Source organism: Hyperoodon ampullatus, assembly GCF_949752795.1.
Source record: "Hyperoodon ampullatus genome assembly, chromosome: 2".
Classification (NCBI taxonomy): Eukaryota; Metazoa; Chordata; class Mammalia; order Artiodactyla; family Ziphiidae; genus Hyperoodon; species Hyperoodon ampullatus.
The window spans coordinates 816,319-839,945 of NC_136915.1; the positions used below are offsets into that span (position 1 = coordinate 816,319).

Genomic DNA, 23,627 nt, shown 5'->3' on the forward strand with positions numbered 1-23,627 from the left:
CTAAAACTATGAAATTTCTGTAATATTCTCATTTCAGTCATGCTAACTTTGAGAGAGCTTCTAAAACTTTCAAATATAAATAATTTGCTTTAACATTTCTTCCAAAATGAAAATACCTTTTTCCTAATTATAATGATCTTGGTATATTTCCACAAAAAATACAGATAAAACATTATCTTACTGTACAGCATGTTCCTTGTCCCCATCTACCCCCAAGAAATAACATCTGTTTCACAGGGATGCCCAGGGGTGTATATTTCTTCCAGACTTTATCTGTTGCACTGTGGTCATCTCCTCAGGACAATGAAATAGGGCTACCTTAAATTTTTTTAACAGCTTCGCAGTATTCTGCATGTACCTTAATTTAATAAATTCCCACTGATGGGCATTTAGATTCATCCACTGGTTCATTCCACAAATATTTTTTGAGATGTACTACATTCCAGGCACTGTTTGAGGAGATATTAGGGAATAAAAAAGATAAAGATCTTTTTGCCCTCTGGAAATATACTCAAAATACGTTAAGGTACATAAAAGTACATAAAGTAGGGCTTCCCTGGTGGCGCAGTGGTTGAGAGTCCGCCTGCCGATGCAGGGGACACGGGTTCGTGCCTCAGTCCGGGAAGATCCCACGTGCCGCGGAGCGGCTGGGCCCGTGAGCCATGGCCGCTGAGCCTGCGCGTCCGGAGCCTGTGCTCCGCAACGGGAGAGGCCACAACAGTGAGAGGCCCGCGTACAGCCAAAAAAAACAAAAAAGTACATAAAGTATAATGCCATTTATATTTAAATAAAAACTACCTACGTGTATTAAAAAAAAAAGATCTCTGCCCTCATGGAACTTATATTCTAGTAACTACCGACAATTTTTTGCTTTCTTACCAAAAATTCTAGGTGAAGGTTTCTTTTTTTTTTTTTTTTTTTTTGCGGTACGCGGGCCTCTCTCACTGTTGTGGCCTCTCCTGTTGCGGAGCACAGGCTCCGGACGCGCAGGCTCAGCAGCCATGGCTCACGGGCCCATCCGCTCCGCGGCACGTGGGATCTTCCCGGGCCGGGGCACGAAACCGCGTCCCCTGCATCGGCAGGCGGACTCTCAACCACTGCGCCACCAGGGAAGCCCTGTTTTTACTATTTTGTTTTTATAACGAATGTTGTAACAAGGATTCTCTTACTTTTTTCCTCCATGAATAAATTTCTAAAAATAAACTTGCTGAACGATTTAGTTTGGAAATGTCCTTTTATACTAAAGATATTAACCTCTTATCTTTTATATATACATATATATATATACGCATATCTAATATTTTCTCCAACTTGCTTGTCTTTGAACTACAGTTCAAAGTTCCCTATCATCAGGACTTCCCTGGTGGTCCAGTGGTTAAGATGCCCTGATTCCACTGCAGGGGGTGCAGGTTTGATCCCTGGTCAGGGAGCTAAGATCCTAAATGTCATGTTGGCGAGGTCAAAAAAACAAAATTCCTCTATCAGGTATCTTTTGCTGTAGGTATGTTCTGAGTATTCAAACAGATAATCTTTTTATGGCTTATGACCTTAGTGTCATGCTAAGAAACCCTTTCCCCAAACACCCCACCTCAAAGGTTAAAAAATATTTCTCACAATATTTTTCTAATATTTCCATGTTTTAATTTTTACATTTAAGTCTTTAATCCAGCCAGAATCTCTATGTGTTGTGGAATGTAGAGTTGTCCACTTAATTTTTTCCAAAAGACTGCCAGTTGATCCAACATCTGTTACATTACAAACCACCCATTCCCAACTGATTTAAAATGCTACACTAGGGGCTTCCCTGGTGGTGGTGCAGTGGTTGAGAATCCGCCTACCAATGCAGGGGACACGGGTTCGGGCCCTGGTCCGGGAAGCTCTCACATGCCGCAGAGCAACTAAGCCCATGCGTCAGAGCTACTGAGCCCACATGCTGCAACTACTTAAGCCCACGGACCTAGAGCCCGTGCTCTACAAGAGAAGCCACCGCAATGAGAAGTCCGTGCACCTCAACAAAGAGTAGCCCCTGCTCGCCGCAACTAGAGAAAGCCTGTGCGCAGCAACGAAGACCCAACACAGCCAAAAATAAACAAAATAAATAAATTAAAAATAATAATAATAAAAAAATAAAATGCTACACTAATCAAGAAGTAAATTCCCATAAATTTATAGATCATTATCTAGACTACTTTGTTCTACCTACCTATGCTTTATAGAACTTTCCTGTTTATATCTAATAGAACACTTTCCCCTCATCTTTCTTTTATAGAACCGATTCTTCTCAAATATTTATTTGTCCAAATTAGATGACAATTTAAAAATATCCCAGCATGTGCATACAGAAGAACTGCATTCAAATTCTGTGTTCAGGTCTATTCAAATTCTCTTTTATCTCTTCAATAATGCACCTAAGTTAGGTCTTATAGCTGACTTAAACATGTTTTTCTCTTTATGAAAAGAGAGAAGAGCTTTAGGCCTAACAATCATTAAAAAAATGACCTTGGTCAATTTGCCTAAGAACTCAAAATAATTATTTCTAAAGTTAGTTTCCATAAAGGAGTAAGTTATTTACAAAAAAAAAGCTTCTGTAAGACCCATGGTTCTTGTCACGAACCTCTGCTCTTTGACTTTTCTGACCATTCATTACCTTAGCATGGCTCAAATTACTGACCTCCGCAATAACACTAAAAACAGACTCTCAATCTAAAGCAACCGTAAAGTTTATTTCACCCAAGCATTCAGGACAAAGAGCTTAACTGCAGGCATGGGTTGTGGCCCTGGTCTTTCTCCCCTGGTGTCTCTGAGGTAGGATGAGGGCACAGGAGGGCAGGAGCAGCAGCACAGGTGCACCTGGAGCTGGAGCCTTCGGAGGTCCCTGCTTCCTTGCCCCGGAATCTCAGCCAGCTCAGCCACAGGAATAATACGCAGGAAAGACAAGGGGGTGGCAGTGAGAGAAACCTGCCTGTCCAATCACCATTATTCACCAAGTGCCTGGCTCCTCCTCTCAGCCTCTCCTGCCAGATGCCCCAGTTACCCTCAAACTCTCTCCCCAAGAACACCCCAAAGTTTATAACAGGCCAGTATGTAAAAAGCTTCAGAGCTACTTATATTCCATTTATCAGGGAACACCTACGTTAGCCTGCACCCACTTGTAATGCGGCTTCGTTACATGTCTTTTTTTTTTCTTTTGCGGTACACAGGCCTCTCACCGTTGTGGCCTCTCCCGTTGCGGAGCACAGGCTCCGGACGCGCAGGCTCAGTGGCCAATGCTCACGGGCCCAGCCGCTCCGCGGCATGTGGGATCCTCCCTGTCCGGGGCACGAACCCGTGTCCCCTGCACCGGCAGGCGGACTCAACCACTGCGCCACCAGGGAAGCCCTCGTTACACGTCTTGGATGAAAAAACAATCTTTTGTTTTGTTTGAAATTTAATCCCTCCCGCTCCCAATCAAAGCCATCTTTCTTGATCTCATTTTGTCTCTTCCAAACCTTAAAATTCTGAGCTCATTTAGCAGGCACTTTATGCAGCCTGTTATGTATAGGAGAGTTGCTGAAATGACAGTAAGGTATTGTTTGCTAAAAGCTAATTAGTTCAACCCATTTTTCTGACATAAAACAAATTAAATTCTATGCTAATTAAAACTGCTGTTTAACCTCACAAGAGTTAACGAGAGGGAGGAGACATGAGGATATATGTATATGTATAGCTGATTCACTTTGTTATAAAGCAGAAACTAACACACCATTGTAAAGCAATTATACACCAATCAAAACGTTTAAAAAAAAAGAGTTAATGAAAATAGGTCTATCACACATCCCATGTCACAGCTAACTTGCTCGGCTGGAGGGAGTAGCATACCCATTAGGACAAACTTTGAAGCCATGAGACCAGCTGAAATGACAGGCCAATACAAACAGCTGGCACCAGTGATGAGACAGATAAGAACCGCCGCCCCCCCCCCCCAGCTTTTCTTAAGGCGTTTAGCCTTCTGTTACTGCATCAATTCCCTCTACCAGCTAGTTTCTAACAACATCAATTGTGCTTGCTTCTCCGTGTGTGGTCCAGGGACCAGCAACGCCAGAGGCACCTGGGAGCTTGTTAGGAAAGCTCACTCACTTGGCCGCAGACTGAATTAGGATCTGCAGCTAATAAGATCCCAGGGGATTCATTCACACAGTCCGAGTTCTGGATGCACCCAAATAAACACCCGGGTTTAGGAGCTCCCTATTTAAAAACAGACCACTCCACGGTTCCCCACATCACCCACCAACTACAGAGCCCTTTCCTTGCCCCCCTCCTCCCACAGCAAAACTTCCTGAAGCCACATCTACACAGGTGGTCTCCCCTTCCTCAACTCCCATGTTTTAACTCCCCGCAATCTTTCACTGCCCACCACCCAGCACCTACAGTCCCTAAATCTGAGGGACCCCTTTCACCTGACCCCTCAACAGCACTCTATGCGGGGGTCCCCACCCTCCTGACTGAGGAAGGGCTGCCCTCTCCTTCCCTCACTGGCTGGGCATCCCGCTGCCTCCTCTCCCTACCTCCCAGGCGCAGGTGAGAGCATCATTCACAAGAACTGAAATTATTACCTATGACTTCCACACTGAACTCCAGGCCAACATACTTACGAGCCAACACTTGCACTTGGTTTTCTATGTCCATTTTTAACTTCAAATGTTCCAAGGATAGCTCTCTCGTCCCCACTGGACAGTCAACAAACCTGAGCCACCCATCTGGCCTCATCTCAGTGCCCGACCATCATCGGCCCCTAAGTTTGCAAAGCAACCACCTAAGAACTGTCCTAGGGGAATTCCCTGGTGGTCCACTGGCTAAGGGCTCTGTGCTGCCATTGCATGGGGCACAGGTTCGATCCCTGGCTGGGGAACTAAGATCCCACATGCTGCCAGGCACAGCCAAAATAAAAAAAAGAATCGTCCTAGATCATCAGCACCGTGGCTGGCTCAACCTCCAGAGCAGATATGAGTCTGTCCACTTACTCCCATTTCCTCAGCCCCCATCCTTAGCCAAACCACATCGTCTCTCATCAACAGTATCCTTTAAATGATCTTTGTTTCTATTTTCACCCCAACAATCCATTCTTCCTTCGGCAACTGAACAACCTTTTAGAATTCACATCTGGTCACTTCCTGCTTAGAACTGTGCAGTGGCGTCCACCGCACCGAGGGAAAGACCCAAACTTTCTTCCACATCAGAGTGACCATAAAATGCACTGTCCACCAGGGCACGTCTAATAGTCAAAGAGGGCACTCCCCTCACAGAATCCCGGCTCACCGGGTGAAGCTGACACTGTCCTGGCAAACTGGGCCAGGAGGCCAAGGCCAGCTTCCTCTCCGACACTGACTTCCACCGCCTTGCTCCCGGGGCACAAAGCTTCAGCCGCGCTGGCCTCTCCCCACCCTCAGGGCCTTTGCAGTTGCTCTTCTCTGCACGTGAAGTGACCAGGCTACGCTCCTACCTGGCTTCTCCTCCTTCAGGTGCCAGCTGCTCAGAACGGCCTTCCCCAAGTAACCTAAAGCCAAGGGCCCTCTCTCCACTCTGGATCTTGCAGCACTCACCACAGGTCTGAAACTTGCTTATTCGCTAGTTCACAGTCTTCCCCAAAAGAAGAAAAGACTAGAAGCTATTTCCCAGTACTTGCACATCACCAATCACAGTGTCTTGCTAGAAGTAAGTACATGGCAAATGTCTGTTAAATAAATTGATGCCTTTAAGCAGTTCACTTCTGGAATCCATCCCACAGAAATCTTAGTATTAACTGGACATCCTAAAGCAGGCAATTCTAAATGTCATGTTACAGAGAGGTCTTGAGAGATTTAAGAAATGGCCACAGATTCTTTGCAGCTCCTCCTGTAAGAACCAGGTTCACTATTTCTCTACACTTCCAGTCTGGACTAGGCCTCATAACTTGCTCTGACCAACAGAATGTAACAAAGGTGACACTGTGTGACTTCTACGTATGGCCTCAAGAAGCCTAGCAACTTCTGCTCCCGCCCTCTTACCACTCGGCTACCCTGAGAGGCCTGAGCTGGCCTGCTGGAGAGGTCACATGGAGAACAGAGGTGCAGCCTGGCGAGAAGTCCACGCAGGCAAGGCCTTCCCAGAAGGGCCAACGGACTGCAGACGCATTAGTGGGCAGAGCCCACCCCCCCAACAGAGCCCAACTCCCAATGGTGAACACACAGTTACTGCTGGAACTCGTTACGTTTGGGGGGCAGTTTGTTATGCACCAACAGGTAACTGATGCAAGGCCATGCGCACGTTTGTTTAACTGCAGGATGCATGTTAGTTTAAGTCAGAGCTCTCAGCCTTGGACCGGTGATGTCTTGGGCTGGCTCACCCTTGGCTGTTAAGCAGCATCCCTGTAGCACACCACACATTGTGACGACTAACTACAGATGTCTGCAGACAAGCAACAATGGAGACCAAAAGCAAGGGGAGAATGCTGCCTGCGCCTCCCAGGGGCTTGGCACTTCCACGACGGAAGGAAGGAGCCACTGCTTTGGGGGGCGTTCTTTGTGCTGTCTCCTCCTTCACATCTGATCTGGGTTGATCCATATGTCCTTTCCCTCCTCACTGGTACCCAAAGGTCAGTTAGTGGAATGGACATTAGCAATAGCCTCTATTGCTATTATAACCTATTCCTGCAAAAATTACCCTCAAGGATGTCATTCTTCTGTTTCCACAAAAGAAAAAAGACAGCTGCAAAAAACAAAAATTGCCTAGAGGGTCCTTCCAGCACTGGGCCTGTCCTGGCCCCCGAGACACTCAAACCCTAGCTGCTGAGTGGCTAGCTGCTGAGTGGGCTCCACAGACCCAGGAAGACAGAGCCCAACAATTTCAGAACGTTTTCTTTTTTTAAGCTAGCATTATCTAAATCTGTGAACAAACGTTTAAACTAGAAGAGCTGCTGTTTTAAAGCTCTTCTTTCATAGCTAAAGTGTAGCACACTACTCAGCAGCTTAGCATTTTCCTGAATATGTCAAGTTTTAAATTATGGGAAATGTGTGCGGTCAGTTCCCATATTTTAAGAAAATGTAAAGAGGACATGATGGTGTGTTACTGATTCAAAAAGCACATTTTAAATGCCTTGCCAATCAGTGTTAGGCACTGAGATTCTCCCTGCTCTGAGGGCATCGATTCCCAGGAAAAGCTCCCTGCCCTCTTCCCTTCTCATCTCTCTGGGTCTACGGCAGCCATCCCCAAACCCACACCCCAACAGTGGTTAAGCAATCTCAAGCCTTTCCAATAACCCTCCTATCCATTCTCCGGAAAACCACCTAGACGTTAAGCCCTCGTTAAGTGGTTTCACAGGCCACTGTCCCCAAACCGCCCCAAACCTAACTGTGTATCACGTTCGCTTGGGACATTCCTCTAAACCACCTGAGTCTCAGGCTTACAGATGAACCGACAGACACTTTCAGGGGGTCTGACTCAGTCAGGTTCAAGAACTAACCCTGCCCACATGAGGAGCCCAACTGGCATGCCCTCTACTTCCAGCCTGTGCTAGTTGGGAGAGTGAGAGACACAGCCTCACAACTCTGCAAACACAATTTGAGGGGAACACCATGAAGCAGTAACTGTGGTCAATCAACGTGATCAAGAGCAACAGTGGTGGCCAGAAAAAGCCTCTTTGAGGTGACACTCAGGCTGAGACCTAAAGGATCAAGGACTCATCAGTGAAAACTGCAAAAGGAAGGAGATGTCAGGTGGACACGAAGATAGACGAGTCTGGAGATCAGAAAGGCTGCAGTAGAGATATAAATTTGAGTCTTCAAAACTATCAGTAAACAGCATTTAAAACAGACAAGAGCAGATGGGAACAGCCACGATCACCTAAGGAGAGCCCAAGAACAGAGAGAATCCTGGACTCAAGATGGAGAAACACCAGACAACTGAAGGCAGGCAGGGCAGGCAAAAGAGGAACCTTGGAAGGAAACCAAAAAGGACAAAGCGGCAGAAGGAGAACCAGGAACTAAGAGAAGAGTGTGTTTCAAAGAGGTGGTGGTCAAGTGAGTTCAATGCCAAGAGGCAAAATATGATGAGAACAGAGAAAAATGACCATTTCAGGGAGCTTTTTTACTTTGCAAGCAGAAACATCGAGGCACTTACAGACAAGGAGAATGGAAATGAGATGGGCAGAGACTCCTGAAGGGTTTCTCCATCCTCTGACCCCACGCTGACCCAAAAAGCCCAGCTCTATGCCTGAGCTTTGGTTCTGTGAGACATCCAGAATCCTCATCAGATATTTTCCTTTTCTACCTAAGTTCTCTCTATTGTTTCCTTCAACCTGCAACTGAGACTTCCTTTTACAAGCTCGGCCATGAAAAGAAGGTAAAGACATGGGAGACAGGGAGCTAGGAACACAACGAAAACAGGGCCCAGGAGGAAGCTCTAGGTAACTGTAGTGGGTTGAAAAGTGTCCCTCGAATATTCTTGTCACCTGGAACCTGTAAATGTGACTTTATTTGGAAAAAAGGTCTTTGCAGGTATAATTAGTTTTAACTCAAAATGAGGTCACAATGGATTAGGCCCTCATCCAATGACTGGTGTTCTTATAAGAGCAGAGACAGACACAGAGAGAAGGCCACATGAAACAGGCAGAAACCGGATTGCCAGCAACTACCCGAAGCCAGAAAGAGGTATCAGAGGGAGCTGCCCTGTCAAAACCTTGATTTTAGACTTCCAGCCTCCAGAATTATGAGAGAATAAATTTCTGCTGTTTTAGCCACTCCTTTTGTGGTAATTTGTTACTGCAGCCCCAGGAAACTAAGAGTAACATTTAAGGGCCACACAGATGAACCCCTGAAAACCTTAAGTGAGAGAGCAACCACAAAGACAGAAATGAAGAGCAGGGATCGGCTTGGAGAAGCGTGTGAGGAAAGGAGGAAGGCAAAGGAGGCAAAGGTCACAGGCAGGGGTGGTAACGGAAGCAAATACGTCAGTGCTTGCGCCACTCTAAGCACGGGGGTAAGTGTTCCATTTGCACCATCTCGTTTCATCCTCACCACCAGCCCAGGAGACAGGAAAACTGAGAGAAGAGTTACACAACTTGCTCACAGCCTCAAAGCTCAGACTGCAGAGCCAGGACGTCCAGCACATGGGCACGGAGAAGCCATGCAGGAAGGAACACCATCAACTGTTATGTAGTTACTGGTCATGTTTTCAAAGATGTAAACATAATGTGTAACAAAGTAGAAAAAGTAGAATTTAAAAATCTACACATACAGTGTGATCTCTAATCTGGGGGGGTGGAGGAATCTCTGAATACATGTGCATGAGCAACAAAACTAAATGAAAATACAACAACATAATATTATAGGTTATTTCCAGATAAGTAAATTATAGACTTTACCCCTCATTTTTATTTTTTTGTTTTTGTTTTTTTTGGCTGCATTGGGTCTTCGTTGCTGCACGCGGGCTTTCTCTAGTTGCAGCAAGTGGTGGCTTCTTTTGTTGCGGACCACGGGTTCTAGGCACGCGGGCTTCAGTAGTTGTGGCACATGGGCTCAGCAAGTGTGGCTCACGGGCTCAGCAGTTGCAGCACGCGGGCCCTAGAGCGCATGGGCTTCAGCAGTTGCAGAATGTGGGCTCGTTAGTTGCAGCACGCAGGCTCTAGGGCACGCAGGCTCTAGGGCACGCAGGCTCAGTAGTTGTAGCTCGTAGGCTTAGCTGCCCTGCAGCATGTGGGATCTTCACTCACCAACCAGGGATCGAACCCATGTCCCCTGCACTGGAAGGCGGATTCTTAACCACTGGACCACCAGAGAAGTCCTCTCCCCTTCATTTTTATAATCCTAATTTTGTACAATAAACAAACACTTTTATTATTAAAGTACAAAAGTTAAAGATAAAAACTGGGGACAGTAAAATGGACTTACTGAAAAGGACATCTTTATGAAAACAATAACAGTGATAACTTAGGAGGAACAGGAACAAGGCCCTCAAAGAATAAGGACAGGGGGACTTCCCTGTGGTCCAGCAGTTAAGAATCCACCTTTCAATGCAGGGGACGCAGGTTCGAACCCTGGTCGGGGAACTGAGATCCCACACGCTGCGGGACAACTAAGCCCGCACCAAAACGAAGAGCCCACACGCCACAACTAAGACTGATGCAGCCAAAAATAAATAAATAAATATTAAAAAAAAAAAAAAAAAAAAGAATGAGGACAGGACAGATGGAGGAACTGAGGCAGTGAAGACAGATCTCCTGTCCAGGGAGTTTAATTTTAAACGGAGAAAAATAAGAATAGTGGCTCAAAAGGATACCAAGATTAACTGGGAGATTAAGTTACATAAGACTTATTAGTCACGTTTGAAGACAGACTAGAAGGAGCCCCTGAAGAAGAAACTAAAGATAAAACTGTTGGTGAGTATGTTCTCAAGTGGAAGAATCTTCCCTTTAATAATATATGAAGGAGGCGGATGCAGACACAGAAGTCCTCTGAGATGAAAGAGTCGGGGAGAGGAGCTCAAACTAGATGGTCCATGGGGTAATAATTAAGAGCACGGGCTCTAGAGGCAAACAACTGACGTTCAAACATGAGTTCCACAGATTCCTGGCTGTGACTCTGGCCAATTACCTAATCTCCCCATAGGTTTAGCCACCTATGAAATGGGGCTATTCACAGGATCTGGCTCAGAGCTGATTAGACGATCAAACAGTAATACCGTCAAGTTCTTAGCATGGTGCCTAGCTAGCATAGTAGGCACCTAATAAGGCCGAGCTGACAGCACTGGGGTCATCTGCAAAATGAAAGTTCATCTACTGCCAAGAGAACTGCAGGTGGAAGACGGAAGGGCCACGGTCCTTCTATGCCGTCCTCCAATTCCCAAGCCCTCTTATTTCAGTTCCTCGGCCGGTCCTGTCTCGGGGCTTCTCCCTCTGCCCAGGCATCTGCCGGCCTCATCCCCTCACCTCCCCTTGCTCTCGAGTTCAGGTGTTTCCACCACCCTTTTAAAATGAAATCAGCCATCTCTATGGCCCTGCCCTGATCTCTCTTTCAGCACAACCTTTTCCACCCGCCATCGGACAGATGACGTTCCTCTCACCAGAGGGGGGTGGGCGTCTCTCATCACTGCCCCATCACCAGCTGCCGGCTGGTACTGCTCAGCCTTGAATGTGCATTTCACTGACACTCTCCCTCCCCTTGTTTACAGGTGCTCCTTCCTCTCAGCACCTGACAATGCTCAAGCTACTCCAACTAAAATCAAGGCAGGGGACTTCCCTGGTGACGCAGTAGTTAAGAATCCTCCTGCCAATGCAGGGGACAGGGGTTCCAGCCCTGGTCCAGGAAGATCCCATATGCCGCGGAGCAACTAAGCCCGTGCGCCACAACTACTGAGCCTGCGCTCTAGAGCCCGTGAACCACAACTACTGAGCCTGTGTGCCACAACTACTGAAGCCCACGCACCTAGAGCCCGTGCTCCGCAACAAGAGAAGCCATCACAATGAGAAGCCCGCGGCACCGTAACGAAGAGCAGCTCACGCTCGCCGCAACTAGAGAAAAGCCTGCACGCACCAACGAAGACCCAACGCAGCCAAAAATAAATAAATAAATTTTATTTTTAAAATAAATAAATAAAATAAAATAAAGGCAGAACAGGGACTTCCCTAGAGGTCCAGCGGTTAAGATTCTGCGCTTCCACTGCAGGGGGCACAGGTTCGAACCTGGTTGGGGGAACTAAGAAACCACATGCCGTGCAGGACGGCCACAAACAAACAAAAAAAAGAAGGCGGGAACAGAGCCCTCCCTCAATCCCACATGCCTCTCCACTCTTTTCCTTCAGAGCCTCCCCACAACCCACTGCCACTCATCGGCCCTGGGGAGTCCTGACCACTGAATCCCAACCAAATCTGCCTTTGACCATTCCCTTCCCTCTCAGAGATTCTCTTAAGCACTGACTCTGCTCTGATGTTCTTCCAACTTCTGACCACTCCTACAAGCTGCTTTTCCTCTGCCATCCCTCAACACCCAAGCTACACCAAAGGGTCTTCAACCTTTAGAGAATCTCTGGGTGGTGGTTCTCCCCAGGAAAAGGCACAGTTCTACACCTATAACGACACATCAGGACAGGTTACCTGTCTCCAGCGGAGGACCTCTCTGGTCCCTGCAGGCACCTGGGGCTAAAGCCCTTGACGTGCCCCGGCCAGTTTAACCACCGCACTGCTCTCCAAATCACTGCTGCTCAGAGGCTTGGTCTCAGGCTTCCCTTACACTCTTAATTACTGAGGATCCCAGGGGCTTTTGTTTATGTGGGTTATATCAATGGATATTTACTACATTAGAAACTAAAGCAGAGACTTTAAAAAAATGTTTAATAAGCCTATTACATATTACCATAAATAATATTTTTACAAAAAATAACTAGAGGGACTTCCCTGGTGGTCCAGTGCCTAAGACTCTGCGCTCCCAATGCAGGGGGCCTGGGTTCGATCCCTGGTCAGAGAACTAGATCCCGCATTCCACAACTAAGAGCCTGCATGCCACAACAAAGATCCCGTGTACCACAACTAAAACCCAGCACAGCCAAATAAATAAATAAATATATATATTTTTAATTTAAAAAAAAGAAATAACTAGAAAAATAACTTAGTGAGAAGAGCAGCAATATTATACATTTTAGCACACCTCTTTAATGCCTGCCTCAAGTAGAGAGAGCTAGATTCTCACATCTGCTTCTGCACTCAACCTAGTACAATATCTTGTTTTGGTTGAAGGAGATGAGGACAATTCAGCCTCACAGATACGTAGTTGGAAAAGGGAGGAGTAGGGCTTCCCTGGTGGCGCAGTGGTTAAGAATCCACCTACCAGCGCAGGGGACACGGGTTCAAGCCCTGGTTTGGGAAGATCCGACATGCCGCAGAGAAATTAATCCCATGAGCCACAACTACTGAGCCCGGGCACCTACAGCCCGTGCTCCGAAACAAAGAGAAGCCACTGCAATGAGAAGCCCGCGCACCACAACGAAGAGTAGCCCCCGCTCAGCAACTAGAGAAAGTCTGTGCGCAGAAACGAAGACACAACGCAGCAAAAAAAATAAATAAATTTATAAAAAAGAAAAGAGAGGAGTACTGTAACAGCCTTTTCAAATAAATATAGACAGTCTTTTTTGATACTACATCAAAACTTGACAAGTGGTAAGTTTCTTAAAGGGTCGTTCTGGGCTTCCCTGGTGGCGCAGAGGTTATCTGCCTGCCAATGCAGGGGATACGGGTTCAAGCCCTGGTCCAGGAAGATCCCACATGCCACAGAGCAACTAAGCCCGTGAGCCACAACTACTGAAGCCTGCGTGCCTAGAGCCCATGCTCCGCAGCAAGAGAAGCCACCTCAATGAGAGGCCTGCGCACTGCCAACGAGCAGCCCCCGCTCGCCGCAACTAGAGAAAAGCCCGTGCACAGCAAAGAAGACCCAATGCAGCCAAAAATAAATAAATTTATATATAAAAAAAGGGTAGTTCTGATGTGGAATCTGAAACTATGTCAATTAACTTTTCATACTGTTACATCAAACACCAGGGGCTTCACTCCATTCTTGTGCTTTGAATGGATCTTCTACCCATCTGTGAGTTAGTAGCATCAAGCACAGGCCATTTGGAAAATATCAGCTCACTGAGTTAAGCAGATCTTCCAAATGTTGACACGTTTTATTATATAACATTAAAAAAAGAAACATTTCGTTAGCATCACCTCCTATCTTGCAAAAAAAAAGTCTTTAAGTACTGGGAAGCTGTCAAGCTCATGGTAGCAGAATCAAGTTTTCCAAAATTCAAATTTCCATTTGAAAGCTCAAATTTTATCACTGCCAACAATACTGTCAGTTATTTTCCTTGAAGTATCTGGTTCACTTCGTTCGTTTTTATGAAAATATCTGCCAAATTCCCCTGTCTAAACAGCCATCATTTTTTGTCAGCTGTTCTTTCAACTCAAGCGATCGCAGGGTTGCTTGTCCAGAAGACCGCTCTCACCTGCTAAGGTGCGTCAGTGCTTTATGCCAACTTCCCATTTTGTCACATAGGCCAGTAAAAAGATGGATACTCAGGTTGAAGTTTAACAAAATTAATTTTGATTGCTTCATCAAGGGCATTAGACTAAACTGGATTTTTCTTTTTTAAACCACAAATTCATAGCAGTGAAGAATACTATGACTACAATCACTGCTATAACTGGCTTGGTAACACGGCTTTGATTTCTGCTACAGAACCAGCAGTGTCACCCAGCACTGCTTCGTACCATCAGTGGGAATGTCAACACAGTGAAAGTCAAATGACATCTTAATATGATCATGACAGCAGCCTGGACCTAATGAGCCCCAGAGTCTACAGACTGTACTCGAGACCCCTCGCTCTAAGTGATGGTGAAACCCAAGACTTCAACCACCAACTAAATACTAATAACTCATCCAGACCACTCCTCTAGAGCTCCACATTCACGTGTACAAAAGTCTACAATTGGACAAACACTTCAGAGTGTTTCAGAGACTGGTAATACTGTAGTGAACCAAAGTGCTTGTCTTCATGGAGCTTACAACTAGTGGGCAGATCAACCTAGAGGCTAGGAAGACAGAGCAAGGGAAGACAGAGATTAATGAGAGCGGAGACCACCCTCTAAGAAGGGGACATCAGAACAAAGATCTGAATGAAAGGAGCGGACGGTCCAAACAGACCTCCAGGAGAAGAGCTTTGCAAGAAGGAGTAAAAGTGTAAAGGCTGGTGTGCTCCAATGCAGAATGTGGGAACGCCTCCTGGGGTCCCCAAACCCAAGGTGCAAAGACTCACTCACTGTCTTCCCATCAAACCACTGCTCATTTCAGTAAATGCAGAACAGCCACCCGGACTTCCAGGAGAGACACCTGTACTTGCTCACTCCCTTCTGACCTTCCACGCAGTCACCTAAGCATCTCAGTCACCAGTTACCAGCTTTTCTACCCTGGCCCAGACCCCCTTCCTCTCTACAGCATCCCATCTGGAATCTGACCCGTCTTCCTCCTTCCTCTGAGCACGCTCCAAGTTCAAGACCAAGTGATGTTCCTGATCAGGTACATCTCCTTACCCTTTGAGGGCTTCCTAGAGCCCTCGACGTAAAAGTGCAAATTCTTTACCAAGGCTCTGACCTCTCAGTGTCCATTTCTCACCACTCTCCAGCCCTTTGGAACTTCTGTCCCTAGACAACCCATGCTCTCTTTCATTCGATAAGTAATTACTGAGCACCTATCTTGCACTACACTGCTATACGTGCTGGAGACGGTGAAGGAAGCCAACTGGTTGCATGAAAAACACACACAACCATCTCCTCAGCCTGGAACACTCTTTCCTTCCCCTCCACAAGCCAGGCAGCCTCCAACTGGAGAACCCTTTCAGTCTCAAACATTTTCCAGCAAGCCTGCAAGACAGTGGCGGCCCTGCTGCTCCAGCCCCGCGCCTGCCACCCGCCTGCCAGCTCTGGCTTGGCTCCACCACAAGGTTGTTGATCATTATGAAAACCCCCAAAAAGTGGGGTTCCTTGACAAAACACCTAAAAATGTGGGAACCAGACTGGTGGGGCTCCAGCGTGCAGTGATGTAATGAAATTACAGATTCAAGTGGATGAAAAGAGGAAGATGGTCAACGGCAGGTTTAAAACACTTGGCTGTGGTTCTGCCATTGCCTCGAGCTCGTCAGCCAGCAAGTGGGTAAAGGGGAAGACAGTGGAGGAAGCCACGACCATCAAAAACACAGGGGGCGGGGCTTCCCTGGTGGCGCAGCGGGTTGACAATCTGCCTGCCAATGCAGTGGACACAGGTTCGAGCCCTTTTCCGGGAAGATCCCACATGCCACGGAGCAACTAACCCCGTACACTGCAACTACTGAGCCTGCGCTCTAGAGCCCGTGAGCCACAACTACTGAGCCCGCGTGCCACAACTACTGAAGCCCATGCGCCTAGAGCCCATGCTCCACAACGAGAGAAGCCACCGCCAACGAGAAGCCCGCGCACCGCAACAAAGAATAGCCCCCGCTCACCGCAACTAGAGAAAGCCCGCGCGCAGCAATGAAGAACCAACACAGCCAAAATTAAATAAATTAAAAATAAGTAAATTTATATTAAAAAAGGAAAAACACGGCGGCTTCCCTGGGGGTCCAGCAGCTAGGACTCCACACTCCCAGTGCAGGGAGCCTGAGTCTGATCCCTGGTCAGGGAACTAGATCCCGCATGCCGCAACTAAGACCAAGCGCAGCCAAATAAGTAAATAATATTAAAAAAATTTTAAATCATTTAAACAAACAAAAAACACTGATATCACCAAGGAGCTCTGCCTTCCCCCTGTGACACTGTACTGCTCCATGATATTAGCCAAAGATGCCATCAAGGTCACCCTGGCTGATTACAAACTGAAACAAGAACCCAAGAAAGGAGAGGCTGAGAAGAAATGAGCCCTCGGGGAAGTCTCCCACAGGTCACACAGGCTGCTTCCCTCCCTCCCCCGCCACCAGCAGTCACGCACACGGAGGTGTTCAGAAGCCCTTGCACTGAAACAAAAGAGCTATGAGATGTGCATAACGTATGCTGTTCACATTGTGACTCTAATGCAAGCAAAATACACAGTCTAATTAATTGTTCTGAATCCTGTGTTTTCTTTCAGCTCACGTTTATTGCCTTAACCCAGTCCAAGTCTATTTCGAACTCTTCGTGTGGCCCCAAAACTAAAAGCAATAATGAAGTCCCTCGTTTGGGTAGTAATGAAGTGCACAATTATCTAATTTTCCTGAATCCATTTTGGGGAAGATTACCAGTAGAATACCTTGGTAAGATTACTTGACAGAACCAAGTATTGTACATAAAACAGATCTGCGTATATATAATAAAGGAATGTAAGACACCCCCCCCAAAAAAAAACCATTTTCCCTAGGAAGCCATCACTAAACTCTAGATTAGCTGCCCCTATGATCCACCATCCTTGTTTTTCACATTTGTACATAAACTGCTTGTCAGCCTCCCTGTTAAACTATAACATAAGGTCCTGGGCCACACCCATTCTATAATTTATAGACTCAGCACCTAGCAGAGAAGATGCTGAATGAGCATTTGTTAAACAAATTTCTGGTTATAATACTTTTGAGAATGTATGAAAAATATTTCATTGTCACTAGCTGGCAAATTAAGGGATGCCAAAGAATGTTTTGTGAAATCCAAAATAATTCAGCATCATAAAGGGAGGTGGAAGTGAGAGCTTTAAAAAATAAAGAATCATTTCACCAGTTTCAAAATGAATTATAGGATCAAAACTGTCCTATAAAGGTAAAGCCTTTTGAACAAAATGAAAACAGACTCATAGCTATTCATGAGACTCAGAGAACTGGTGGTAGCCAGAAAGGGGCAGGAGGACAAAACAGGTGAAGGGGATTAAGAGGTACAAACCTCGTTATATAATAAATAAGGGGACTTCCCTGGTGGCGCAGTGGTTAAGAATCCGCCTGCCAATGCAGGGGTCGCCTGTTTGATCCCTGGTCCAAGAAGATCCCACATGCCCTAGAGCAACTAAACCCGTGCGCCACAACTACTGAAGCCGCATGCCACAACTACTGAGGCCTGCGCGCCTAGAGCCCGTGCTCCGTCACAAGAGCAGCCACCGCAATGAGAAGCCCACGCACTGCAACGAAGAGCAGCCCCCGCTTGCCGCAACTAGAGAGAAAGCCCGCACAGCAAAGACCCAACCTAGCCAAAAATAAATAAATAAAATATTTATTTTAAAAATAAGATAAATAAATAAATAAGTCGCAGAGATATAACACACAGCATAAGAAATATGGTCAATAGGGGGAATTCCCTGACAGTCCAGCGGTTAAGACTCCATGCTTCCACTGCAGGGGGACCAGTTTTGATCCGTGGTCAGGGAACTAAGATCCCGCAAGCCTCGTGGCGAGGTCAGGAGAAAAAAAAAAAAAAAAAGAAAGAAATACGGTCAATAATATTATAATAACTTTGAATGGGGACAGAGAATTACTAGACTTATCATGGTGATCATTTCATAATGTATGCAAATGTCAAAGCCCTACGTAGTACACCTGAAACTAACATAATACTGTACATCAACTATATTTTTTAATAAATTTATTTTATTTTTTTTATTTGTTTTTAGCTGCGTTGGGTCTTCATTGCTGCATGTGGGCTTTCTCTAGTTGCGGCGAGCGGGGGCTACTCTTCGTTGCAGTGCGCAGGCTTTTCATTGGGGTGGCTTCTCTTGTTGCAGAGCATAGGCTCTAGGTGCGCGGGCTTCAGTAGTTGTGGCTCATGGGCTCAACAGTTGTGGCTCGCGGGCTCTAGAGCGCAGGCTCAGTAGCTGTGGCACACGGGTTTAGTTGCTCCGCAGCATGTGGGATCTTCCCAGACCAGGGCTCAAACCCACGTTCCCTGCATTAGCAGGAAGATTCTTAACCACTGTGCACCAGGGAAGCCCTCAACTATATTTTAATTAAGAAAAAAAAAAGGCTTTTTGAGAAAAGAAAGAATGTCAGAGATGACTTGGGAGAAAGTAAGGTAGTAAATTAAAGTGATGGGGGCTTCCCTGGTGGTGCACAGTGGTTAAGAATCTTCCTAAATTCTCTATAATCTACCATTATCATAGTTTAAAAGACTGTCACAGGGACTTCCCTGGTGGTCCAGTGGTTAAGACTCCTCAGAGAGCGTTTTCAATCCCTGGTCAGGGAACTACGATCCTTCATGCCGCGTGTGCCAAAAAAAAAAAAAAAAAAAAAAAAAAAACAACTGCTACAAAGCAAGGCCATAAGCAATAGAAACGGTGATCCTCTAACAGAGCACTGCGGCCAGGAACTGTTCCAAGTGCTTCACACGTATGCTAACTCACTCAATCCTCACAACCACCCTAGGAAGGAGGTTCTAGTGTGCCTGTTTTACACATGCGGAAACAGACACAGAGAAGTCAAACCCACATCCACACCAGCAAGTTCAGTTACACAACTGGGTTCTAACTCAGGCAGTCTCAGTCCTTTAAGAAAAGAGTGAATTTCTTTCCCTCCCAGCAGTTCAGGAATTATCTTAAAGTTCCTAGGACAATTTTTTTTTTTGGAAACCTGTTGTAGAAGCTTTAACACTCTCTTGTCTAATTAGAAAGTGTCCCTAATTTTTTAAAGCTTTACCAACTACAACACTTGAAGGTAGTCAAGAGAACTTGTAATCCGCGTGGGGAATGTATTTTACAATTGCCACAGGACTGAGTCAGAAGACACGCAGACACGTATAAACACACAATTACCCACAAGTAAACAAGAATATATTCAATCCCCTTAGTATTCTAGTCCTGACAGCCTTTCCCTCCTTGATAAAGTAATTAAGCCTGGACCAGGAATGCCCTGGCAGTCCAGTGGTTAGGACTCTGCTTTCACTGCCGTGGGCCCAAATTCAGTCCCTGATCAGGGAACTAAGATCCCGCAAGCCCCCCACCACCACCACCAAAAAAAAGCGCCTGGGGCAACTAATTATTCAATCATAACCTTTTATCAATGGCAACATGGATGCAACTGAATAATCTCTTCAGAATTATTACTTTTTTGTTTGTTTGTTTTTTTGCGGTACGCGGGCCTCTCACCGCTGTGGAGCACAGGCTCTGGACGCGCCGGCCCAGCGGCCACGGCCCACGGGCCCAGCCGCTCCGCGGCATGTGGGATCCTCCCGGACCGGGGCACGAACCCGTGTCCCCTGAATCGGCAGGCGGACTCTCAACCACTGCGCCACCAGGGAAGCCCCAGAATTATTACTTTTGATAGTCTTGACTTGGTCTTTTAATCATTAACTTTTTAAAAATGGCTTTTCCCCCAGAATTTTAACTTAGTAAGTCAAATAAGGGAATACTCAAGTTTCTCAAAGAAAGCAATACTGTACTATAAAATGGGAAGCTTTTCTATCATTGGAAGTCAGTAGGAATTTCCATCAATTACTGTGGCACCTAATGGTAGGCACTGCAACAAGAACAAGAGGGCTAAAAGGTTTCAAAAGCTTTTAGCATTCCTCTAATCCACGGGTCAAATCAAGTGTCTACAGATCGCCTGTTTTTCTTAAATGAGAGTTGTGGAACAAAACTCACAGCTCTAAAAAGAAGTGGAACTCTTCATTTTCCAGAAGAGTCAGTGTAATGTTGCATTACTCAAAACACAGCCACACTCTCCATAAAAATTTGGACTGTTTCTTCCTTCCAGTAATGTTACACATTCGGTTTTATAAATTATTTCTCTGATCCCAGTTTAAATTTGTTTTTATCCCCTCATTCTATGTTCACTAAACCAAACACTCAACTGAACTACCTGCTTCATAAATTCTCCAACCACTCTTATCTAGAAATGCAAACCTGAGAGATCAGAATTTATACCAGGGTTAAAAAAATCCTAAAACTTTTTGCTCAATGCCTTATTAGACTCATCCTAAATAAGGGTTTTAAAATAATATGGCACGCCATATGGTCAAGCCCAGATAACAAAATTGAGAATATCTATTACCAATCCACTAATGCCAAAGCCAAAGTCTCTAGACAGTAAGAACTTAATCCCATTTAGAAGCCAACATGAGCCAAACCTTTTGGGTAGAGAAAACAGCAATCCAATGAAGAAACTATAATTGATGCCAGTACTGCACGTCTGCAATAAAATGTTATTTATTAAAGTACTGGCTAAAAAGGCAACTGATGGTAGGTAAGTCTACAGCTGTCCTGAAGACCCTTCTCAAAGCTAATTGTAGAAATACAACTTTTCCAACCAAACTAAAGGATAACAGACACAGAAAATTTTAGCAAAATAAAAGGTTAACAGAAACAAAACTTTGAGAAATAAATTAACTCCTCATAAAATCTGTGCACTTCTCATGTGGTCAATATAAGACCTAGGTGTTCCAAGCTCTGAAATCAAAGCCACTAAGCATGGAAAAGATTTGACAGCCTTTTGGCAGCCTTTCAAATCTCTTCTAAGATTAAAATGAAATCTGAGGAAATTTACTTCAACTCCCCCTGAAACAGAAGTAACTCAAGACATCAAACAAAGAGAAATCTTTATTAAGGTACCATTAAAGAACATTCTGCTTAGTACATGCCTGATGACGTAAATACAGCTCTGTCGTAAACTCAGATATCATACTAAAGGAATATTCTTGTCTGATGGGCATGTTCATTTAAGAAAGTGTCAACTCTGAATCAAAACTGCATAGCTGAACAATATTCTCTATAAGCACACTCTTGACCATTTCCACAGAAGATGAGACCATTTCTCCCAGCTGCCCAAGCAGGGAGAATTGGGAGCGAGCCACAGGTACAATAAAAAAACTTAACTTCGCTTTCCTCAACTCTCACCTTCTAAGAAAACACAACACTGCGGCACTTACAATGCCTGTGAAATCAGAGGCGTATAACAGAGGGAGTCTCGGGAGGAGAGAGGCCCTGCAGTCCAGCCTTACAGCAGCCGGAAATCTTCCCCGACGGGATCCTGCCAGGTCGGCCTCTGACCCTTCCAGTTGCACTCCATTTCTGACAGCTCTAACTGTCAGAAAGTTAAATCGAGCCAAAAGCTACCACCCAGTTCTGCCGTCTGGAGATTCTAAGACCTGTTTCCATGTTGGTGGCACCAGCCCTATCCCCAGCCACACACCCATATTAGTAAGGAAGCAAAAAAGGAACTGCCTGTTCGTTTTCTTTTTGCAATATATACCTTCCGGAAGAATCCAGAACAGGCCCTATCTATCTTAATAGAACGCAAACTGAAATCTTTCTTTGAAATACGAACCCCCTCCACCCCAAAAAGACTAGAGCTTCAAATTAGAAAACAAAGAACTCAGGTAGAAATCTTATCGATAACAATGGATTTTAGACCTTATCCAGTATCTGGGGCTGAAGGGAAGGGAACTTCTCACAAAGCTAATACTTCCACTTATTTGCTAACTATGAAAAATATCTAAATATTTTCTTAATAATTTCATAAGCAACTGCTTACTCATTAAACGTTATTGGAGATCACTGTGTTACCAAACAGGTAACAAAATGAAAATATAAAAAAAAAAGGGCTCTAATACTCCCCAAACCAGAACTACAGATTACGACTTTTACATCATTTATGCACAAACTCAGTAACGTACTCTTTAACTGTAAATGTCCACCAACTTCCTTTCCCAAAATAAACACCCCTACATCGCTGTTCTCCTTCAGTCAGTGAGACTCACAATCCTAACTAAAAAGGTTCCATGAAGAGGAATTAAGTAGGTAAACCTACTTGGGTATGCCAACGAGGTAATTTAAAGGACTTCAGAGATGTTTAAACACCACTTGAGTCAAGCATCAACTCGCAAGGAAAATACAGGAGGATTTTACAAAGTCCGATGGCTCAGCGATCCCTGGGTGAAATTTCCAGCACCCTCCACCCGGCCGAGGCCGAGGGCGACACCGACCCTCGCCCGCCGCCCCCTGCCGCGCCCCCGCCCCCGGGCGGCGCCCCCGGAGCCCCGCGGCGCGGGCGGCGGCTGACAAAGGCCGCGCGGCGGACGCGCCATCTTGCCGGGCCCGCCGGGGGCCATTCATTCGGCACGGGGCGCGGGAGCCCGGCCACCGCCCGCAGGCTGCGCACCCGCACCGGGGCTTCGGACGGCCCCGCTCGGGCCCGGCGGCGACCGCGGGGCCGGGGCTCGCGCTCGCCGGGCGCTTTGTCCGCCCCGCGCGCCCTCGGCGCCGCTTCCTCATTTCTCCGCCGCGGCGACGCCAGCCTCCCCGCGAGCAGCCGAAAGGCCGCTTTTCCCGCAGCTCGTCCTCCCGCGGCCAAGGACGGCGCCCACCGCCCGCCGCGGGGCAGGGCCGCGGCCGCCTTTGTTCCCTGGCCCGCCCGGCGCCCCTCCTCCGGGCCACCTCCCAGACGCGGGGCGCCGGACCCGGACCCCAAACCCCGGAGCCTCCGGCCCCGCCCCCACCGCGGACCCCAGGACCCGGACCGCAGGCCTGCACCCGGTACCCCAGACCAGAGCCCCGGACCTGGACTCCAGACCCCGGAGACCCAATCCAGGCCCGAGCCCGGGACTTCGGTCTCGGTCCCGGCCGAAGGCCGCGGGGTCCCCGCCGCCCCCGCCCCGCGGACCCCACCCGGGCGGGGCAGGAAGGCAAGACCCGGAGGCCGGGTGGGGGCGGGGAGGGTGGGGGCGGGGCGGGCGACTGGGGGCGATGGGGAGGGGCGGGGGAGGGGCGGGGGTGAGGGTCGGGGCTGGGGGTCTGGGCTGCGGTCGGGACCGCGGCCGCCGCGCTCACCTCGACACCGCGTCCCGCCTGCCGCGCCCGCTCCCCGCCGCCTCAGCCGCCTCGGCCGCCGCTCCGGGAGATGGTCGCGCTCGGGCCGCTCCGCGGGCGCTGCGGGCAGGTGCGCCGGCGAGGCTCGGTCTGTCGGTCCCGCGGCGGCTGCTCCACTCCCGCGCCCGCGCCCGCTCCCGCCGCCGCCGCCGCCGCCTCCGTCCGCCCCTCAGACGCCTCCAGCCATCGGGATGGGCGCGGCGGCCCCTGCCCGCAGCCTCGGGAAACCCCACGGTCGCGTCACCGCGCACGCCGCGCGCGCACGCACCGCTCAACCGAGTCCCCGGAGCGCGCGCGCGCGCTTCG

At 47.3% G+C, this 23,627-nt stretch overlaps 1 protein-coding gene across 1 annotated transcript in view; it reads right to left on the reverse strand.

Annotated features, from left to right (window-relative positions):
* The window catches only part of GNB1 (G protein subunit beta 1), a 92,894-nt gene extending 69,477 nt beyond the window's left edge, over window positions 1-23,417 (reverse strand). The window contains exon 1 of the mRNA XM_079696813.1: window positions 23,283-23,417. The gene's annotated coding sequence lies outside the window, so the exon portion shown is untranslated. The remainder of the gene's footprint in view (window positions 1-23,282) is intronic.
* Between the last annotated feature and the right edge of the window lie 210 nt (window positions 23,418-23,627).